The 22678-nt window shown below is 42.5% G+C and overlaps 1 protein-coding gene across 11 annotated transcripts in view; it reads left to right on the top strand.

The window, feature by feature from the left end:
- Nucleotides 1-22678, top strand: part of LOC125765677 (octopamine receptor Oamb-like) — an 86411-nt gene that overhangs the window by 20945 nt on the left and 42788 nt on the right. For 5 of the 11 annotated variants that reach the window (XM_049431111.1, XM_049431100.1, XM_049431085.1 and 2 more), the window contains exon 2: nucleotides 16997-18210. The gene's annotated coding sequence lies outside the window, so the exon portion shown is untranslated. Of the gene's footprint in view, nucleotides 1-14183; nucleotides 18211-22678 lie in introns of those variants that run through there. The other 6 variants (XM_049431137.1, XM_049431145.1, XM_049431121.1 and 3 more) reach the window with 3 other exon arrangements.

Raw genomic sequence — 22678 nt, 5'->3', positions numbered from 1 at the left:
GCGCAATGGTAATTTAATGGGAGGGGGAAGAGGAGTGGAGTGGATGGGGGCTGGAGGAAGCGGGAAGGGAAAGAGCGTGTGGCTAGGATAGGTTTTCATAACGTTCCGAAACATGACACCATCAATTAAGCTGTCTCGTTGCGATCATCAAACCTTCGAAACGCTTCACTGTCTTTGCGCCCTTCCTGGGAGTTTGGCTACCCCTTCTTCCCACGCCATTCCCTGTTCTGCATCCTCGAAGCAGTTGCAGCACTAAAAAGGGGATGAAGGGATGTAAATTTTCACAGCACTGCTTTTCAATCAGCCACATTATAAGAGTAGTGACGATTATGGCAGGAAGAAAACAAGAAAAAAGCGAAAGCTAGGATGATTTCAAGAGCGGCAAGAGTAGTGTGGGGGAGGAGGGCTACTGGAAAAAGGGGGTGGATCATGGAAATTGTATACAATGTACCACAAACAGGGTGTAAGGGTGTGTTCGTGATCGTTCCGAAGCCGATCGCATGAAGATCTCGCAAAAGTCCCACGAAGTCACCGAGGAAGGTGTCACACCACACACATCAGGTATCAGAAATGGGGAGTCATGGGGTTGTTTTTTGTTAGGGAGAGAGAGAGAGAGAGAGAGAGAGAAAAGCGAAGGGTATAATCGGATGACGAGCGGGCAACAAAGTGTGCCCGGCATTGCGGTTTTGCATTTGTTTATATGGTTGGGTACCGCGTTCGTGGTTTACTGTAAATGCCTTTGCCTTCGAGTGACTTTCGTTAGGTGCCACACGACACCTCACCGTACGCACACACACACACGTGTGTTTAAAGCCAAAGATGATCGCATTATTTTCTCACCCGTTTTCGTTTGTTCGTTTTTTCCCTGACGGACGTGTAAGCCACACTTGAGGAAGCGGTAAGCCACGCTGATCGCTGGTTGCTTCGAGTATGTTGACGTGTACCGATCTCCCGCAACGTGGAGTCTAGATCGGATTACCCACACACGTTAGATGTCAGGGAGAGTTAGCCAGGCGATTAATAGCGCTATGATGCGTGTTATCCACGCGTGCCAGCATTTGATCGAGGTGTTCCGTAGCGGGGTCCCGGCCGAGTTGATATCTCAATCACCCGACACCGGAACCGACCTGTTGCCCAGCAGTGCCAGTAGTAGAAGTTTTCGGTGTAGCGAAATGGAAACCTACCTTACTGGAACGGAGGGCGCACTTTCGCAATAACAGCAACAAGAAAAAAAGCAACCTTCCAGCCGTGATACGGTTTCGGTAAGATGACAACCCATCCAGGCGAGTGTGAGAAATGTTAGCAGCTAACAAAAACCAAAAACAACTTTGCAAACTCCAACAACTGTGCTGACAAACTAATCCGCACAAACACGGAAGCTCTTGCGCACCCTTAAAAGGGTCGCCTGGAATTGTTGTTTTACTTTTTTTTTCTTGCCTCGTTGCTTGTCGCAAGAATCGGGGAACCGGTGGGCCGATGAAATGTGTCTCCAAGTTCGGATTACTTCGCCACCGTTGTGCCACACGCACACCGTTAGCGCTGAGTGCTTCGAAACCCTGACCCTGAGGGAGTAATAGTAGAAATGAAACGCCACTGCTAGACGAGTTAGGTACGAGGCCGTCCGTACGAGGCGACATGGATGGAAGCCGCACGGGGCCACGGTGACGATGCCGAATAAAGTCATCGCGGGCGCTAAATCTTGCCAGGCCACACACGCCAGTGGGATGAGGTTTGGGAGGGGGTGAGGGGGGGGGAGGGGGGAGTAGGGCGGAGGGGAAGGTGCGCACAAGTGAAAAGGCGGTTTGGTAAGGGAATGGCAAGTAGTTGCGGTGTATGGGCGGCTGTTTCGGTCGGCGAGCTTCTCGTGAGTAAGAGCCTGGTGGAGCTTACGGTTACGCGTGTGAATCGATCATGATGAGTCTGACGTATCGTGCGCTGGGTATGTACGCTAGATGCGAATGACAGCTATTGCTTGGGGGGGTGGGTGTGACACGGGAAACGTCCCATCGACGGATGGGAGTGAAGAAATCGGAGCAAATTTCTTCAACCATGTTTTGTTGCTCTGATTTCGTCGTCGTCTGGATGATGCCAGTGCGATCGACGCAACCGCCGGATAGTGAGGTGATGATTAAGACGTTTCCTTCACTTTGGTCGACTAACTGCCGGTAGAGTTTGTCCAAGCGCCGCTTATCGGTGGCATTGAGCGGTGTTGCAATCCAGTTCCAGCCGGGCAGACAGGAGGTCGATGAAATGTTTAGATTAATCGGTGGAAAATTTTTGACATGCGGCGATCAAGTAAACCGCCCAGTAGCAGCTCTCTTGAATCCATCGGCACGATCGGCAAGAATCGTTTAAGATCTGTCCGTGTAATCAATGTTAGTGTTAACTTGAATTATTTACGAGTATGAGTTGCAGCGTTAGCTTTGACATAGTGGCAGATTAGGAGTGGTACGAATTTTTGGTGTTTGGTCCCCAACTAGGCTCTTGTGCGAACGAATTGAACACTCAAGGTCGTTGGGGATAAAGGTGTAGTTGACGACTCTTCCTGCTTCCTGCTTGTTCGCCCAAACAGCACCAGTCAATCACTCCGTACACTCCTCCAAAACAGACATACACACACACGTTTGGAGGAATAGCTAACTGACGACCTCGTGCGCCGGTTCTTTGCGTGCTGCAAAACCTTCAATCGTGAAGGTTGCGTTGGCGGGCAAACGGCAAAACTACCAAACGCTACCGCAACCGCACCAAACCGGCAATACCCGCGGAGTGGTGATCGTGATCGCCTAAGCCGTCGATATCCGACTGCCGAAATCGGACATCGTGGCGTGGGGTGCCGACTTCGGACATGCTCCGGTCGGTGGACATGCGCGGGTATATTGCCAGTAATAATTTTCCATCTAATGCGCCCTTCGCCACCGACGCGTTTAAAGCTGGTGTTACTCGTGCGAAGGCGCGCCGCCCGGACAACACAGCAAACGCAAATGTTGTAGCTGCACGATTTGTCGAGTCGTTCGATCTGATCCCCCTGGATACAAGATTGGTGAGCAGGTGGACTGCTGCTGCTGCTGTATGAGATAGGGCATGGTGGAAACGTGCGCAAGCTGGAGTACGTTAAAGTAGCGTTGTAGAGACGGGAATAACTTTGACGCTTAGATTTCATTTCAATTTATGGCATGTGTGAGTTGAGCGTTGTTGTTGCGTTGTGTATGTTTTTTTTTTAATTTCTAAATCTGTGATTGAGAGGTTATGGTTTTGGTTTTTGTTCCTATTCTTCGCTCTTCCGCATCTTTTTTTCCCCAATACTTGTACAAACAGAAGATTAGTAGTGAATCGTACCGCCGAAGGTGAACTGACATGCGCTGTGGGGCGATGGAAGCACATTTCTACACACATACCTACTGGTTAGAAGTGTGCGCTGGCATAGGAAACGGGTGCACTGCAGGGTTTCTCATTAAAGGGTGACGAGGTGATGGGATCAACTTTCAGAATCGTAAGAATGTTTGGATCTCTCTCTCTTTCTCTCATAGCTCTCTAGCTTAAACATAGGCTAGAGACTAAATCGCGAATTAACCAAAACCAGATTTTGTCAGTTTGGTATCTTCGGGTAAGTTCCCAAGAATGAGGGGTGAATTCTCAAGGGTGAGAATGGTGTCGTATCAGATATATGACTTATATCAGCCTACAGGACACTGGAAGAAGTGATACGTTTCTGTTTAAAACTCGAACTTTATATTCTCCGATTTTTGAAGATAATTGATGCTAATCAGAGTAGCTTGAATTGTTTTTGCCATTCTTGTGTGTAATAGACTGGAACAGGAATTAGAGTTAGACACCGAAACGCTTGACCGTTTCTCGCAAAACCCTGCCGAAGCACATCCCAAATTGTGCGCACTTCGACACGGCCAGGAAGGACTCCCTTGCATCCAGCCACCCCCTTGTATATGGTGCGAGAAATAGCTTCGATAATAATAGTAATAACTGACAACGGTCGAATCTCTGGACGGGAGTGAGAAGCAACGCAAAGCAAAAACTAAACAACAACAACACACACACAACCCCGGGCAGCAGCAACAGGACAAAACAAAGGAATGCACAAGTCACCATGGGGTGCGGACAATGGTGTTTGCGCGCGCGCGCGCACGCTCTCGCGCACCCAGACATTAGACGTTTGCGGATGCGTGTGTTAATTAAGACGGCACGTTAGCGACGATGAAGAAGGCCGCGCTGGTACCGAACCCTGCACCCTGGGTACGGTGCGAAGCGGGGGATAAAGATAGGAAGAACAGTGACCCATGACAGCTCGCCATCGATCGCATCAGATCGGATCGGAACGGTGATAATGATTATGACGATGACGGGCCACAGATGCCCTGTGTAGTGCGCTTTCTCTATCTTCCTATTGCTTACGCCATCCATCTATCTTCCTCATCTCTGCAAGAAGGCCCTTCCAAAACCTGTGGGTCGCGTCGTGTGGTTTATAATTTTCGTATATTGATTATTTTACTTCGGTGTTTGAGCTGATTTGTGGTTCTATTTTTTGTTGCTTTCTTCCCTTTTTTTTACTTCGTTACTGCGTTCTTCCTGCTTGACCCGATGACACAGCGCAAAAGCGAGTGTTGTTAGGTCGACTTCTCATCTCTTTCTCTGCAGTGTTGCGTAGTGTCAGACAGGTTAGTATTTTACACCTGGACAACACGATGTACATGTGTCGAGTTATGGCAGGTTTTTGGATAGCTTTGCGAGAGGTGTGACTCTCTGCCTGTTCCAGGCGGTACAGTACACATAACCCACCGGGTACGCTCTAGGACATCGCACGGATGGTGGGTTGATGTGTTCGTAAACGAATCGTATCGCATTAACATAAATCAATCCTCTTATCGAAATAGCACACCAGGGCGCTCACACCTTAAACATCTATCCACACACAGCGATAAGGACAAAACTATCAAACGTACAAGGCTCTTGCTGTCAGTGGCGGTATGCAGTAGGAAGGTTAGCACTATCAGGACCCATCCTCGACTGCCGTGTGCGGTGTGCTAATGTGTGGAATTTGGCAATCCGTGAGCGGGTTGCCTAAAAGTGTGATTTTCCACAAACTTCCCCAAGAAGATACCGAAGAAGTGCTCGGTGGTGGTGGCGATGGTGGTGTGGATAGCAAGGGACAGAGCGAAACCATTTATTCGCATGATGTTTTATGCAATTCGCATCGATCCGGTGTGTTTGGACTGCTGTGCTGAGAGTCCCAAACACATTATCATAAACGAATAGGATTCGGACATTTCGGTATCTTTACCAGAGATAGGATGGTATGCGATTTTCCTATTTCACCATGTCTAGCAGGGTTGGACTGTTTTTGGGTAGCATCAAAAATGTAGGCAGAATCAACGTAGGTGTGTCGTAGCTAACTTGGGAGGACATTCGATAACCAGGCCTCAGTAGGAAAAGATGAGGAAGGAGAAGGTGTAGAGACGATTTATGCTACTTTACCGTCTTCTAATTCCAGTTCCCACTAGTGGTCCGGTAGATCATTGGCCTGTCAACGGCTAGTGGCAGCTTCGGTAATATATTGCCCGAATAGGTAATTGATTACTCATTTATTACCTTTCTTCACAAAACACCACCCGAAATAGCTAAGGGAGCTGATGCTTCTGAGTGCCCGCCTCGAATGGTATTCAATTATCCGTTCTTTAGCACATACAAACACACACACACACTCAGGCCAAGAAAAACGGAGCTCCCTCCAGAATGGAGGCAAATGCGAGTGTGGTAGGCTGTAATTAGCAAGACACATACCTTGTGGACGTGTTTTTCGCAGCAAATGGTTTTTAAGATGGGCTTTTTTCTATCGAACCCAATGATTAGTGAGCCTTGTGGTACGTTCCATAGGTTGGGTTTTTTTGGTGGGTTTTTTTGTCATGTAATAAGTCGCACACGACAAGCGAATACACTGCTTGCAACGTCGGCTAAGAAATAGCGACATGGCATGGAAATATTTTGAATGTGACGTAAAGTTGAAAAATTTATTATTTTTTTTTCCTTTTCTCCTACTCAAATATTCAGAACTAAGTTACGAAGCTCCTTAAATGTAGCTTGCTTTTTTTCGTGGTGTTGTTGCTACTCCAAATTACCTCAGCTTCAAAGTGGAGTAATTTATTTAAAAGTCCCTTTTTCTTCTGCATATTGTTCAACACCACATCCTACGCTGTTATTATAAGGAAATTTTTTGTTGTTGTTTGCTCTCAACACCATGTTGGAACTCATTTGTCTTTTTTCCAACACTTTGTGCTTCTAACACTAATAGGCAGATTTGAATTAATTAGTGGTGTTGAAAATAAAATAATTTTATACTTTATTATTTAAACTTTAAGGACCGTTTACCACTCAAAAACTGACTCAGAAGGTTAAGGGTTTGTTAATCCTTTTTAGTTATTTTTGATAATTTTTTTTTAAATTTTGTTATCAACGATCGTAACTAGGCTACATGCCTGAGCAAAGAATATGATAGAATTAATCTTGAAGAGTATAAATATGATTATTTTAAATCTTATCCTAATTATTCCCAGCAATTCGACGATACAATCCCTGAACGTGGCAAATGGCCCTCTCCAAAAAAAAACGCATTAAGCTAATGGTTCGCTTCTGTGTTGCTCTTGTGTTAAGCGCAGCGCGAATCATAAAGTCACCGATGCCATCAAGTAAAGAAAAAATAAGAACCCAATTATTTTGTTTGTTTATTTTTTGCTACTGCTACCCGGTCGAACAATCCTTTCGCTGTTCAGTTGCTTCCAGTGCATATTTAGGATGGTGATTGTGCAGTGATGCTGTGGTACGGGTAAGAAAATAAGAGCAAATACAGCTGCTCATTGGCAGTGCCGCTTTCGAGGTGGTGGCTTCATTTTCGGTGCCTTTAAAGAAGGTTACATTGCATACCTCACGGTCATGTACTTAAGCGACAAAAAATGGTTGTCTTTTTACGCAAGCACGATCGAAAAAATATCATTTTTCTCTGTTAATATCTTTCACGATGAATATATGTGTATGATATTTCGTAACTCTAAGCAATGTTCGTAACGATAACCAGTCAGCTCGCACCTCGTGACTACATGCTTAGCAACTGCCGCTATTGCGATCAATTTATAAAATTTTTTAAAATTACTCAAAAAAAGGTAAGGCTATAGCCTTAGAAAATTTTCAATTTTTTTAATTTTTTATTATTTTTTACTCTTTTTTGATTTAAAAGCATTATTTGAGTGAAAAGAAACTTATTGCAACTAATTGGCATTAAAATAAAACAATTTTATTTTTTTTGCAAAATTTCCCAAAAAAATCGTAAGGGGTAAGCCTTATGAAATTTTCGAGTGGAAAATTTTTTTGAAATTTTTTTCTGATTTTTTATTCTTTTTTTAATTTAAAGCATTATTTGAGTACAAAGAAACTTATTGAAACAAATTCCCCTTAAAAAATATCACATTTAAAAATTTTGCTACATTGCAGAAAAATGAGGAAAATTTTCCATTTTCTCAAACAGGGTAAGGAACTTGGTTCCTCGAATAACTTCTGGCACAGACATCTGAGGGCATGGCCGTCCAAGAAGAAAATGTAGCCATTAATGCCATCTATCGACCACAGGTTAAAGATTGGAGATCCGTTGGATACCGACTGAGTTATAGGCAAAAGTTGGTGCGAAAATGAAGAAAATTTTACATTTTCTCAAACAGGGTAAGGAACTTGCTTCCTCGAATAACTTCTGGCACAGACATCTGAGGGCATGGCCGTCCAAGAAGAAAATGTAGCCATTAATGCCATCTATCGACCACAGGTTAAAGATTGGCGATCCGTTAGATACAGATCGAGTTATAGGCAAAAGTTGGTGCAAAAATCAGCCTTAGTAAATTTTCATTTTTTCGATTTTTTTGATTTTTTTTTATTATTTTTCACTTTTTTTTTATTTGAAACATTACTAGAGTGAAAAGAAACTCATTGCAACCAATTGGCATTAAAATAAATCAATTTTATTTTTTTTGCAAAATTTCCCAAAAAAATCGTAAGGGGTAAGCCTTATGAAATTTTCGAGTTGAAAATTTTTTGAAATTTTTTTTCTGATTTTGTATTCTTTTTTTAATTTAAAGCACTATTTAAGTGAAAAGAAACTTATTGCAACAAATTTCCATTAAAATATAACACATTTGAAATTTTTGCTACATTGCTCAAAAATGAGGACAATTTTACATTTTCTCAAACAGGGTAAGGAACTTGGTTCCTCGAATAACTTCTGGCACAGACATCTGAGGGCATGACTGTCCATGAAGAAAATGTAGCCATTGGTGCCATCTATCGACCACAGGTAAAAGATTAGCGATCCGTTGGATACCGACCGAGTTATAGGCAAAATTTGGTGCAAAAATGAGGAAAATTTTCATTTTTTTTTTTAATTTTTTGTTTTTTTTTATTATTTTTCACTCTTTTTTTTATTTCAAGCATTATTTGAGTGAAAAGAAACTCATTGCAACCCATTGGCATTAAAATAAAACGATTTTATTTTTTTTTGCAAAATTTCTCAAAAAAATGGCAAGGGGTACCCCTTATGAAATTTTCGAGTGGAAAAATTTTTTGAAATTTTTTTCTGATTTTTTATTATTTTTTTAATTTAAAGCACTATTTAAGTGAAAAGAAACTTATTGCAACAAATTCCCATAAAAATATAACACATTTGAAATTTTTGCTACATTGCTCAAAAATGAGGAAAATTTTACATTTTCTCAAACAGGGTAAGGAACTTGGTTCCTCGAATAACTTCTGGCACAGACATCTGAGGGCATGGCTGTCCAAGAAGAAAATGTAGCCATTGATGCCATCTATCGACCACAGGTTAAAGATTGGCGATCCGTTGGATACCGACCGAGTTATAGGCAAAATTTGGTGCAAAAATGAGCAAAATTTTCATTTTTTGTTGAATTCTTTGATTTTTTTATTATTTTTCACTCTTTTTTTTATTTCAAGCATTATTTGAGTGAAAAGAAACTCATTGCAACCCATTGGCATTAAAATAAAACAATTTAATTTTTTTTGCAAAATTTCTCAAAAAAATGGCAAGGGGTACCCCTTATGAAATTTTCGAGTGGAAAAATTTTTTGAAATTTTTTTCTGATTTTTTATTCTTTTTTTAATTTAAAGCACTATTTACGTGAAAAGAAACTTATTGCAACAAATTCCCATAAAAATATAACACATTTGAAATTTTTGCTACATTGCTCAAAAATGAGGAAAATTTTACAATTTCTCAAACAGGGTAAGGAACTTGGTTCCTCGAATAACTTCTGGCACAGACATCTGAGGGCATGGCCGTCCAAGAAGAAAATGTAGCCATTGATGCCATCTATCGACCACAGGTTAAAGATTGGCGATCCGTTGGATACCGACCGAGTTATAGGCAAAATTTGGTGCAAAAATGAGCAAAATTTTCATTTTTTTTGAATTCTTTGATTTTTTTATTATTTTTCACTCTTTTTTTTATTTCAAGCATTATTTGAGTGAAAAGAAACTCATTGCAACCCATTGGCATTAAAATAAAACAATTTAATCTTTTTGCAAAATTTCTCAAAAAAATGGCAAGGGGTACCCCTTATGAAATTTTCGAGTGGAAAAATTTTTTGAAATTTTTTTCTGATTTTTTATTCTTTTTTTAATTTAAAGCACTATTTACGTGAAAAGAAACTTATTGCAACAAATTCCCATAAAAATATAACACATTTGAAATTTTTGCTACATTGCTCAAAAATGAGGAAAATTTTACAATTTCTCAAACAGGGTAAGGAACTTGGTTCCTCGAATAACTTCTGGCACAGACATCTGAGGGCATGGCCGTCCAAGAAGAAAATGTAGCCATTGATGCCATCTATCGACCACAGGTTAAAGATTGGCGATCCGTTAGATACCGACCGAGTTACAGCCAAAACTTTATGCAAAAATGAGGAAAATTTTCATTTTTTTTTTCAATTTTTCTGAATCGCGTTTGCAAACGCGACAATTGCTAAGCGTTTAGTGACGAGGTCACTTGTTCGCTTCGGTAAGAACTCTAACTGCTTCCACACTCAAAACCACCGCAAGCGGTAAAGCCGAGTGTAAAACCTACATAAAGCTTTACGCCATTGATGGAAGCAGCTGTGCGATGGATGGTGCCGGTTTCAAAAGAACTTTAAGCTATATCGAATTGATGCGAATGGTAGTGAGGGAGAGAGCAAAAAAGCTATCAAATAAATACAGATAAGTCCCTGTGCTTATGTATCGCCCAGATAAATCGCAGCATGCAGCGCTCGCTGGGAAGGGCAGTGTCTTTTTTACGCGTAGGAAAATTCGTTACATACACCACGCGTGGCGGGTTTTATTTTCTTCCCGCGTGCGTGCACGGCAATTCTCTAATCTTGGGAAAATACGTACCATCTAGGTAAAACATATCAGACGGGCAGCAAAGTATCGAATGTTGCTTCCGCCCACACCGGAACGACAAATATAGCAGAGGGAATGAAGTAAACACAGAACAGAAAGGGAAGAGAGAGAGAGAGAGAAAGTGAAAGTGGAAAAAGTTGGCATGAATTTCAAGTGAAAATCAATCACCATACGCGCTTTCAAGTTGTTGGCAACAAAGAAATACGCGCCATAAACATCCTAAGAATATGTTTGCCTACATTCAGGGGTTTTGCAAGGAACAAAAGGAGGAAAAGAATCTAACCGGAAGAAACCGCCCCCGAAAGGGACAGGAGGAAACACAGAAAAATATGGACGAAGAGAGGGGAAAGAAAAGAATCTTGAAGCATGTTTAGAGATTGACGTAAAATCATGTAACAGCAAAACGGAACGGCGAATATTCGCTTGAGCGGACGAGTTCGGGTGTGGGAACCAATTTAGAAAAATCCAGATCCAGCTCGCTCGTCGCCTTCGCGTCATGTTTATATCGCGATTCATCAACTTAATTTCCCAACAAATCCTCCCCTAGCCCCCGCTCTCCTCGATCATATCCCCACCCACGTACACTTTTCCACCTTGCGCTCGATGATGAGGTGAGTGAGAGAGAACAAACAGACGATACGACAAATTCACTCCCAATTCTTGCTGCTGGGCAAACATCTTCCCCAAATGCCACCAGTCGCACCACCAAAACTGTACAATCGTTATCATCTGGCCCGTTGATAACGTTACGCAGGATTGTGCTAGAAAATTTGCTTGCGACAGCGAACAACCATTGCACAGACGTTATTGTGGCCTGTTTAGCACACAGGACAAATAAAAAGAAGGAGCACGGGAGGGTAGGAAATGGGGTGGGAAATACAAAATAAAAAGGAACGCACGATGAAAACCGCCAAAGGCGGCTTCCGCTGTTCGATCATTGTTTATTTTAGCTCAAACATGCTCAATCCGGAGCCCCGGTGCACCGATGTTTCCACACATACCCGTGTCCCGGTTTGGATTATCCGGGCAGGGCCATATTATTTGGGTTCTATTTGTTATTTAATGATTTTGCAAATAATGCAACGATGTTACATGCGCAAACGGTGGTGCTTTATTTATTTCACATTCAGTTTAATTTATTTTAAATTGTCTAAACAAAAGTAAAAATCTAAAAACAGTTAAAAAAATAATAACAGAAATCTTTAAAAAAGTTAAATAAACAAACAAACAAAAGAACATAACTTGTTATGGGCTGTACAAAAATTTAAGTAAATAATATAATTTAAGAAAAACATAGCGCAACAATTAATGAAAATAATGAAATGAGAAATTATAAAAATAAGCATGAGTCAACGAATAAATGCAAGAGAAAAACAAAAACATAAAAATTCACAAATATAGCAATCTGTAGCAAAATTCTTTGAGTAAACAAAAAAAAACAGAACAACACAAACAAGTGTATGGTTGCCATTTCGGTTGAACGTTTTTTTGCTGTTCCTTGTTCAATTCCCCATTTTAAGCTCAACACACATACGCACACACACATCCTTGCTCCTTTAGTCGTGAAAGGAAGTCAACGCCACGCTTTAACTGCTGTTAGCTATGTATTACGGTCTATATCTCTGGTTTTTGGGTAGAGCATTGTAAAGAGTTGCCGGCTGCCCGGGTGGAGGATAAGCAAAATTCGTTTGTTCTCCATTGATTTCGCCATTTTCGCGGTATCGAGCATTTGATGGTGTGCTGGGGCGGGAACGAACTCAAACACATACCGCGTTTGTGAAGAATGTAGGATGTTTTGGCTTTCGCCGCTTAATTGTGTCTTGGGTTTTGGTTGTGGCGGCGGCATCGGCGGGGCTGTTGCTGTCTTTGGCAGACAGCAGCGAAATAAAATTCGATCTACGACCGGTCCATACGGTGGGTGCAGAAACTCAATCTTTTTCTTTGCATTCTTTTCGAAAAAAAGGGGAGAACAGAAATAGGAAAGCCGGCTGCCAGTGACATGAACATAAGCAAAGCCCCAATACGGAAGAAATGGAAAATTTGGTGGGCGTTTTTCGATAATCAGCTTCAGAAATAGATAAAGAAAATCTAGCGTAATTGCAAACTGATGGAATGGGATGTGTTGAATGTTGGCGCTTGCTTTCAAATATTTCCCTTCACATATTCCATCCCTCTCACCGTTCTCTACCATTGCCATGGTGAATAGATTCAGCACAGATTTTCTCCCACACACAGACTTCTCAACTCGCGGTTGAATCGACTTTAAAGTTCTTGATACCCTGCTGGGTATCTGGGTGGGGCAGCTGGGCTTCCATTTGACCGAGCGTAATGGAATGAGCTAAAAGTTAAGCACAAAGTCAGTATTCTTGAAAGTAAAGAAATAAAAGCAACAGAAAAAACGCTTACAAAAGCAAATTCCCGAGTGTGGGAAAATGTTTCCCAAAACAACAGAAAAGCGTAGTATAAAATGGTGCAAACTAAGTAAACGCAACAGAACAAAAAAGAAAAGAAACACAAAACAAGTAAAACGCAAAATAAATATAAATGATCTAGGAGCGAAATGCAATGGAATGGAAAATTATTGTTTCATTGCCGTACCACCATTCACCAACTTATCTTCCTGTTGCCGTTACTTCTGGGGTGGATTTTTCCTGCCCGTTCGCACCCCGGGGCGTACAAGTGTTGGTTTATGCGCTGGGAACAAGTTTTTAGGAAAACGTTTTCCCCGAAACCACCTAGAAGTAGGCAATTCGCATGACAAAGGCGTTTGATACAGCTTACGGTTTTAATCACACCAAGGCTTTGGCCATCGTGGTAGTTTTCAGGGACGTGTGGGAATTTATGTGTTTTTTGTTGTTGTTTATGCAGATACACCGCACATTTTGTGCTTTCGATCGTGCGTGACAGAGAAGGAATGGCACTACGGTTTGTTGTGTCCTTTCTTTTAACAATGTTTGTTGTATCTTTTCACCCAGTGTTTTACGTCCTTTTCTATTACTTTTATCTTTTCTTCTTCTTTAATATGTTTCTACTGAAGTTTCCTATTTTTCTTTTCGCTGCCGTTATTTATCGTAACGAAGGTCATTAGGTGTAAACGGGCACGAAGCCGATCTGAACGATTTTAACAATTTCACTTTCGACTAGACATCGGTACGTCGCTTTTACTCCCCACTCATTACATCAACACGGGCGCGGAGGTTTTTTCGGTCCTTCCTCGGGGGCGTTTCTAACTCTAAGCTAATGATAATTGATACTGTTGGGTTGTTGGATCTGCTACGGCTGGGGCGTAGAAGGTAGCAGGCATGATAAGAATGACGCATTAGAGCCGAGCAGCGTGGTAGCGTGAATAGAAAATAAATCATCCGACCCTTATCTTGTGCAAGGGAAGCAAGAAAAAACAAAGGGGAAAAAGAAAGCACCAATGGACCAAGGGATCAGATAATGGGATCTGTTGAAACGTACGCAGGCTATAGGGGAAGGGTAAACTTTTTGCACACCTTTAAAGGAGGATGGGGATGTGGAGGGGGGGGTTGATGAATTGGGGGTGAAGAGGGAAACTGGGAGAGGAAGGGAATGAAACGCTATTATAACGATCCATTTTCTAGGACACATCGTTACACATCGGTGAAAGATGAGTGAAAGGAAAAGTTTCGCATTCGGAGAAAATGAGAAACACTATGAAATGGGAAGTGGCAAAGGGGTGGTAAAGAGGGGGCGCGGTAAGGTAGGGAAACATGGGCAACAAATAATTTTTTCGGGCTGGTGCGCCAACCATTATCCTTATCATTGTCATCCGACCGGTACGTACGCGGTGTGTTCTTCGTTTTCCCTACGCATCCCTACCAGTTTTTCTTTTGGTTAATTTTACCCAGCTGCGTGAAGCTGAAAAAATGTATTAGATGGTACGTACAGCAATCGCTATATGAAGAAAAAATAACAACAACAAATAAAGAAGGACGACTAGTGTGTGTTAAGGAAACGCTTCGAATGCTTTTCACGGTCACGGAAGTCAGACAGCGAAGCCGTGCGTTTCACGTGCCCTGTTGGCACGTTAGGCACGACAACACGTGAGTAAAGAATGAAGGAATGGTGGCAAATCATTTTGATCCTCCCGTTCGGTACTCTTATCTTCCTTTTCGGACGCTCTTGCTTGTAGCAGTCAAAGCAAATTGTCTACGAAAAAAAAAATAAATAAATAAGTACACCGTGTTGTGTGTCGCGAGTAATTCCGTTTCCGGCGGTCTATAAAGCTGCCTTCTCTTTTTTTGCCTTCCTATTTCTATTATTCAATATCACCCTCTCCGCTTCCACTAGCAGATAGTGAACCATCAGTAAAACTCTCGAGAATATACGTAAGGGGGGAAAAAACGGAGCAAAAAACGAATGCTCCCGAATCACATCCCCAAATTGGGCACAAAACGAGCGTATAAAAACTGTCCCGATAGGCCGCTAACCGGACAAAGCGCTCGGGGAAGCTTTTTTCTGCTGTTTGCTGCTTTGGTCTGCGTTCTGCACACGGAGAGTCGGACAATCTGGACGTGGTTCAAAGGTCGTCCGGTGCACAATCCTTCCGATCCGCTGTGTTATGTTGGGTGAAGCAACAACGGAAACCAAAAACAACAACAAAAAAAAACTCTCCTCCCTTCGGTTAGTGACCAGCTTTTTTTTGCTGTATGTTTAGGGGTGTAAGAGTGGGAACAAAACCAAAATAACACCTGACGGTTGGTTGGTTTCTTTAACTCTCAAAAATTCCAACAATTACAATATTCATGTTTTTTTATTCTTTTTTGTTAACCTTTTTTAGTTTTTTTTTACAGTAAGCTCTGAGCATTAGTTAGAGAGGGGTAGAGCAAAATAAAGCGATAAGATGATAAAAATTAGAAACCAAGAAAAACATTTCAAGAATCTGCTTAAAAATATTCATACCCTTGGCAGGAATTGGTAATCTGTTTTTTGTCGTTTGTTTGTTTGTTCGTTTCGTTCGATATACTTTTTTTAAGCAATGAGAAACCTTAGGTCGCACATAAAAAGAAAACGCATGATAACGTTTTGGAAAAAAGGGGCAACATCCTGAGGACTTTGTTTGCAGCTTGAAGCACAGATACGAGATTTAAAATCTTGTTTTTTTTAATGTTTGTTGCTGTCAATCGGGGTTTTTGAAATCATTCCAGCAGTTCACGAACGTCAGCTGTTGACTGTAGGTGGAAAAACCCCATTGACTGTATACTGATGTAGTTCAAGTAGGTGTTCCAGTAGATGATACAGAAAGCGATGTAGGAGCTTATATTTTGTTATGTTTTATTTATTTTTATTCTATATTTGTCATAAAAAAGTACTGCCAAGCTTACTGATGAAAACATACTCTCAAGAAGACTCAGGATTTTGAAGAAGATCTGGATTTGTCGTATCAAACATCTGGAATAGTTTTCACAAAGTTCGGATTTCAATACGATGTAGAATTGTAGGCAATTCTCGAAAATATAAAACTACAAATTTTGACGAAGAGCATGCCGAAGCACATGCATTAGACTTTGAAGGTTAAAAGAGGATTTGTTAATATGTGTTTTTGGAATCACAAGCGACGAGCTACTGTTGTGTTTGTGATTATTTTTGATTATTTAAAAGGGTTTTTGTTGACCGTACTGAATATTTTCACACCAAAAACTAGATGCTGGATCCAGAAGTGGTTTACTTCCATTAGCTTTCTTGAGTCGACGGGAGTTTCGCCAAATGTACGAAACTGTCAAACTTTATTCAGAACCCATCGATAAGCTAAAAATAATTGAAAACGTTTTTGTTTTCCAATCCGGTCCGGATGCCCATGGTATTGAGAATGTATTCTGACAGTCTCCCAGGATGCATATTATAACTCCATCCCCGGACAATGGATGAGTGATTTCTGCTGAATAAGAATGAAATGAAAACAAAAAAAAAAAAACCAAGATGGATACTATCCAGTGACAGCCGGTTCTGGTGCTCGCGGTTCCAGAAATAGATGATCCGGAACGTGGCATAAACGTGTCCGGAATGTTTGGGAAATTCCCCAGACTACTCACCGGTTTTCTAGAGGGGTTTTATTTTTTTTCCACCAACTTTCCCCTAACAAGTTTGCCGTTCGTGTCTTCGCTGTTGCGTCTCCCGCTTTTCCACCGCCATGAAACACACTTGCCACTCAAACCGACATCTTATCGTGTGTTTTTTTTCTCTTCTCGCTATTTTTTTTCGTTTCAGGACACAACGGAAATACCGAGGTTTTGGAGTGGCTCAGAAGAAAGAAAGATGGAAAGCAACGTGTGTGAAGTTTTCACGCATCCTGAGCAACGGTGTCAGCATCGGTGATCGAAAACCATCCCCGGGCACGTTCGTTCGATGGTTTTCGGGTTTTCAATGGCCGACTGTTTTTTTTTGGTGGACTTTTGGATAGAAAAGAATCTTCTTCTTGTTTGATTGTTATTTTTTTTCGCTTCGTGAGCTTCCAATACTTATAAAATCTTTTTTTTTCTCTCTGTCTCTGACCCTCTTCTATTCTTTCTTTCTCATGCTGAAATAGTGCTTAATGAACTTCCTTGTCTCAAGGGGAAAGGACGTACAGGTGCAGAAATGGTGTACAAATAACCAAGGAAAATACAAGTGACCGAACGAAAAGAATTTGCTTTCGGTGTGACATAAGGCATTGTCAGTAATAGCACGAGTAGTGAACTTGTTAAATTAAAAAAGAAAGCAACCTAGAAAACAACACCGAAACATCTTCCTTTTCAAAATTTATCATCAGGAAAAAAGTTAAAGGAAAGTGAACGTAGTAAGAAATATAATTGTGATGCTCTTAAGAATATTAAAAACAGCTGTACAAGACTAGAAGTGCACCGCTAGCAACGTAACAATAAACAAGTGAAGACAAAGAAACAGTCATAAAACACGAAATCACAAAAAGAGTGAAAGATTCGGTAAAATAAAAACCGCGCACATACACATACTGGCAAGAAATAAAAGAAATAGTCTGCTGGTCGGGTGCGACACGGCAGCATCGATGAAATATTTCACAATTCATAAGAGCACGCTGCACTAAACACCTCGCCAGCACAGCATAGAAACTGTCAACGTCAGCCAAATATACATCCCGAAGCGGTTTGGTTACCATATCTTCCAGGGAGAAATGTCATCCGAGTAGTATACACATACCGAGCGTACTACTACCGGTAGTGTGTGCGCGTTTTAGTGTTGAACGAAGATATCTTCCGTGTGCCGGGGAAAGGGAAAATAAAAGAAAAATAGGCGGATTGAGCAAAAACAACACTGTGCGGGTGTAAAGAAAACCGGTGACACGACACCATACCCCAAGGAAGTGCTGGCAAGTGTGTCTGTGTGTCTGTGTGTCCGTGTGACGGTGGTGTGAGAACAAAAAGTGCTTCCGTGACGGAATTCCTTCCGATTTGTCAGCGGTTTTGTACGAATAGTGAACACCGGTAACCAGGAGGGGAGGTTGGCATTGGGAAGGAAAGAGTCCATTCCGTCTCCGGTCAAGAACACCACTCCTCTCGATACCCTCGATCAGGCGTCCTGGTGAGCGAGGGTGTGTGCAAGTGTAGGCTGGAGCTGCTGCTGCTACCGCTGCTGCCGTTGTCGTCTGTTTGAGGTCGTTTGAATGGCTTACGGGGCGAGTACGGCGAGCGTGTACCAACTGCTGCTGCTGCTGCCACGACCGCAAAATGGCTAGATTCTACCAGACGGCTACATTCGGCAAACTGTTTCACAAATGGATTGAAGGTAGGTGTGTTGGGTTATTGTGTTATTCTGCTTTTATACATTTTTTGTTGTTGTTGTACGTGATAGGAGATTTTGCGCTTTTGTCTCGTTCAGTCATTATTCTATGGGTTGCTAGAGTTTTGCTAAGATTATGCGAGCTAGGCGAAATCAGTAAGAAGAGTCGAGCAGCTGCCACTACGTTGGTGTGTGTGCCTCCTTATCGATCGATAGCGAACGGCAATGCGATCGATCGAAACAACCAACTTGACAGCTGTCAAACGAAACTACTGGCGGACGGCGGTGAGATGAATAGTTGATAAAGGCTACACTGCTTGTGATTTATGTAATTTCTTTACGCTACTGTGAGACGATTACGACTCCGCACCGGATAATCACAGCCTCGTTGCTACATGTGCCGCCCGTGTTTGCTCAGTTGTTTCATTCGCATGGCGAAATGGCGTCAGAAGTTGTACGCTACGGTTGCAAAAGTACTGTAAGGGTAGAATGTGTCGAACCATTACCTACATAACCTTTTGTGGCTCACTTGCAGAGTTTGGAGATGGTAAAACTTTTCTGTGTTTCTGTGGCCACAAGTTGTAGTTCAACAAACCTCGTGTTGAGTAACTTGTCAGCTGAATAGCCGGATAAGTTGAGTACCTAGAACATATGCATCCTCAATATTGCTAAAGAAGGTCCTCTTGTATAATAATTCTATAATTCTGAGCGCAAAGGAATTATTCCTTCCCTCAGAAATTATGGAGATGAGGTATCTCCGAGAAAACCTCAAACTAAATTTCTTCCAGAAATAGCCAATAGCCAATAGCCAATAGCATCACCTATTCTTGCACAAACCTCTCGGAAGCTACCAACAAAATTTGAGGACAAACCACAAATGGAGGATATACTCCACGAAAAAAATTATTGGTATCTTCTTTTGCCTGGAAAAAATAAAGATTCCTTTGCCTTTTCCTTCTCATTGTTATCAAGTTACCGAAGTTACCAAGAGCACTCAATTTTTAGAATATCGAACTATTTGAAGTTCTAGTAACCACGAAACTCTGTTGGGCAATATCTGCTAAGAGTAGTACTACATTTCTAATACATATAAGAATCACTTCAGTAACACCTCTGTACTGAACAAACCAACTGAACTGATGCAAGGATATAGCGAGTACCTGAACCTTAGATATCTGCCATTAAATGTAGCAACATCTGCAACGATAGAAACTTATCTACCGTTACCAGTACCACAGCCTTCTTACAACCTCTTTTCTTCCGCTCTAACTTCCAATAATCCCCCCCCCCCCTTCCTCCCTCGCCATACTCGGCCAAAATGGTGACATTTTTATAATGTACGATAAAGAACCGCACGATCACATCGGTTCGGGCGTACGGCGCCTCTGCGCAACGTCTCGTTAAACGGTGCGATACGGTACAGCCCAACTATCCCGGTAACCGCCTAGTAACCGGGAAGTGCTTTACGCCGTACGGGCGTACGGTGCAACAGAAATAAAGTCTTGCCCACGCTACCACAGTTGACAATGTTGGAATCAAATAAAATGACGTATAGTAAAGCGCAATGGTGTCTGACGCTATTTGGGGGAAGGGGGGAATGAAGAGCTGCGGTGTAACCAGAAAGCGACCCAAAATGAGGGAGGAAAAAATGAGACGCTTCCCACAAAATAGCGATTCCTGGCGTTTTGGGAAATTTCGTCATTGAATCGGTTTTTGCCCCGCAACCGATACTTGTCTCCTTGGCTGTGGGATTTATTCCTCCGGCATCTCTCACCAATCTTCGCATTTACCCTATTCCCACCGGTTGGGGGGGCTGTTTCCTCCCTTATCCTTGTGAACCGCACCGATGTACGTTTGTGCAAGCGGAATCGCTTTTCGCATCATTAGGCAATGGCGGGTGGCGAATTGTTGTGGTGTCGCTTCACTTTACCTCTCTGATCGATTCGATCGAGCGTATCCGAACGGTTGCCGTTTCGTTTCAGCTTTTCTACCCATCATGTGTACTGCACGGGGTGGAACAGTGAAACATGGGGAGGTGTGGGAGGGCGATAAATTTCGCTCGTTCAATGTAAACGGTCGCTGAACAGTGCTAGAGTGTCGCGCAGGGCAACAGGGCACAGGGAATAAAAAGGGAGCAATAACAAAAAAATGATATGGCGCGTAACGATTCGGATCGCACATGATGGTGATGGTTGGCCACTGGGCCAATGGGTGGAATGCAATGGTGGTAGATAACACTAAAAAGGGGAATTGCCCGCTGAAAGCGAGGGAGAGAGAGGGAGAGAGCAAGAGCGAAAAAAAAGTAAGAGGTTTTATGTGAAAAAGTAGAAATACCACAAAATACCCGCATAGAACGATTGTTGTGTGTGCGTTGTTTTTTTTTCCTTTGCTCTATAAAATATTTCTAGAACAGCGAAACCTTGGAATCTGGATGGGTAGGTTTCGATGAACATCGATAAAAAAGCGATAAAATGTATGAAGCATTCAATCCGCGAAATCTGGAAGCTTAGCCACAATCGAAATGCCACGAAATATCCCCGATACGGTGCCGCTCCGCTAGCGCTATCGAGGTGTTTGCTGAAATGGATTTGATTGTGCTTGCCATGCGTAACCAACGCTTCTGTGTTGACCAAAATCGTACCATCCCATCACGCGTCAACGGAGGTGCTAGTTGGTACCCGAATTAGAAGGTGCAAAAAATCAATTAGAGCGTACGTAACACTTGCCCTAGACGCCCAGGATGCAAACATCACGCTTTGGGGTGAAAAAAAAACAAAACAGAAAAATTCCACCCGACCGCAGCTGAGTGCTAATTATGGCCCGTGCTAAAGACACGCCTCAAAATAGCATAGCAGAAACAAGCTAATAGACACCACGGAAGCAGTACGTGTTGTACGTATTGACCTTGCCACAAAAATCAGACGATCGAAAATCATTTGCAAAAAGAAAAAAAACCGACCCGCTTGAATCCCATACAAAGATTCATACCGCCTGAATGTATGCAACATTAACAATGGCGGTTGGGAAGAATGAGAAAATGGTTTGACCACATCCAGCACCATTTTGTTACTTTTGTACGACGCTTATAAAACATGCAATAATGTATCCGTTCGCCTTTATTCCACTGCTGTAGGCGCGTTCTTGCTGTACAGCGCTATTGTTTGCGTATTTCCATCGAAACACGTTTAATTGGGCCGCCTTAGAAGTACGCCTGACAATAAGGGAAGAAAGAGATTTGCGGGGGCCCAACCTTACCAATTTGCTTCCGCCGGTAAAGGTAAGATGGGCCCGGTGCTTAAGAAATTAAGAAGGCAGCAGCAATCACTCATTTCAACTACCCAACTACCTCCACCAAAAAACCCTAAAGGTCAACCTTATTAAACATTCAATTTACATTTTCCTAGCTCTACTTGTCTCATCCACCTACTATCGCTGTACATGCACAAGGGTAGCGTTTTTCCTGCCCGGCTTTGCTACATTTAATTAGTACTCCTTTGGCGTTTTCTTTTTTTTCGCTCTTTGATTTTGCTGGAACCAATGCTTCGTTTCTTGTTGGTAAGCTCGCCTCCAAAGGAAAACCAATTCAGGCGACATGTTTGATAGATAAAGGGGCACAAAATAGAAGATGTATATAGACGTCATTAAAATTCTGGCTTCTGGTTGCTTGGAAGTCTCATCGTGTCATCGCGCCATCGTATCTTGGGTTGTGTCTCTTGCACGGTACGTCCATCTTGCAAGCAAACGGGGATGGGTAATCAATCGCGGTACGCTTTACCCACGCTCATACACTCACACATCCACGATCCTTCTGGTACGATGTGGGCCGGTTGGGCTGCACAACGAACGAAGGGAAGAACATGGCGCTGTCATTGAAGTACGGAGCCAAATATCCCACTTACCTGCTCGATTACGAAATTGACAAATAGCTCGCTAGCCTCGCTTCGGTGTGCTTCGTTCGCCAAAAAGGTCGAATGCTATAAATTATAAATTATTGCTCTCGGTACGTTCCTAACGTCAGGCTCCCGCCCTCACATAACGCCCGTACCGGGTGTGGTACGCAAAGGGAAAATGTTTTGCGCCACCCTTTGCCCACTTTGTGCTTTAAGTTTTATGCTAATGAATGAACGGGTTCTACAGGCATAACACCGTAACGCAGGCCTACTACCGTCTGCCTACGCGGCCTATCGGTAACGAGAGTCCTGCACGTAACTCTCACCCGCTCTATACTGCCAGGGTGCTAAATCAAAACCAAGCATAACCTGGACCGCGCCGTATCTATCGCACCCACACAGCCCAACACCGGTGGAAAAATGTCGATCAAACCCTTCCCCTCAGCAGTGTTGCAGATAAGTTTATCTGCGAAAGTTCATCTTTCGGTCTTAGTGGGACGATCCTTACGAACTGGATACAGGTTTGTGAGGAAGGGGGAGTGAGTGGAGGTGTGAGCAAAACACACGCACTCACAGCGAAGGTA

The sequence above is a fragment of the Anopheles funestus genome, chromosome X (genome assembly GCF_943734845.2).
Source record: "Anopheles funestus chromosome X, idAnoFuneDA-416_04, whole genome shotgun sequence".
Taxonomy (NCBI): Eukaryota; Metazoa; Arthropoda; class Insecta; order Diptera; family Culicidae; genus Anopheles; species Anopheles funestus.
This window is presented reverse-complemented; position numbering and strand designations above follow the sequence as displayed.